The sequence below is a fragment of the Wasmannia auropunctata genome, unplaced genomic scaffold (genome assembly GCF_000956235.1).
Source record: "Wasmannia auropunctata unplaced genomic scaffold, wasmannia.A_1.0 LD336076.1, whole genome shotgun sequence".
NCBI lineage: Eukaryota > Metazoa > Arthropoda > Insecta > Hymenoptera > Formicidae > Wasmannia > Wasmannia auropunctata.
This window is the reverse complement of record NW_012026814.1, coordinates 5,002,861-5,003,326: the sequence shown is the minus strand read 5'-3', so window position 1 is coordinate 5,003,326 and position 466 is coordinate 5,002,861.

Below are 466 nucleotides of genomic sequence, written 5' to 3'. Positions count from 1 at the left end.
TAGGATGAGCTCAAGATAAGGTCGCCATAACATTGGCCTTACCCCTGCTCCAGCTGGATGTTGGTTTAATGTACTCAGACCAGGATAAGCCCAGACACAATGCTCGATTAGTCTAAACATCGCGAGTGATCGGATGACCGGAGGAGAGCCCGACCCCGGGCCCAAAGATACCCCGCGAGGGGATCAAGGACACCAAGAAAGTCGGAACTCGCGCGAGTCACAGCGTTCAGACATCGTGAATAATATCGGAGAAGAGCCAGACCCTCACCCAGGGCCCAGAGAAACCCATATTTAATTAACAAGAACGACCGCAAGCTCTGAAACGTGATAGTTTAAATAGGCGCGAGATATTTAACACTCTTATTATTAATTACAACGTTAACAAAATTATAACAATTAACAAAAATTTTCAATTTATAAGAACTTAAAATATCATCACTTAAATATATAAATGTCTGATTTTGAA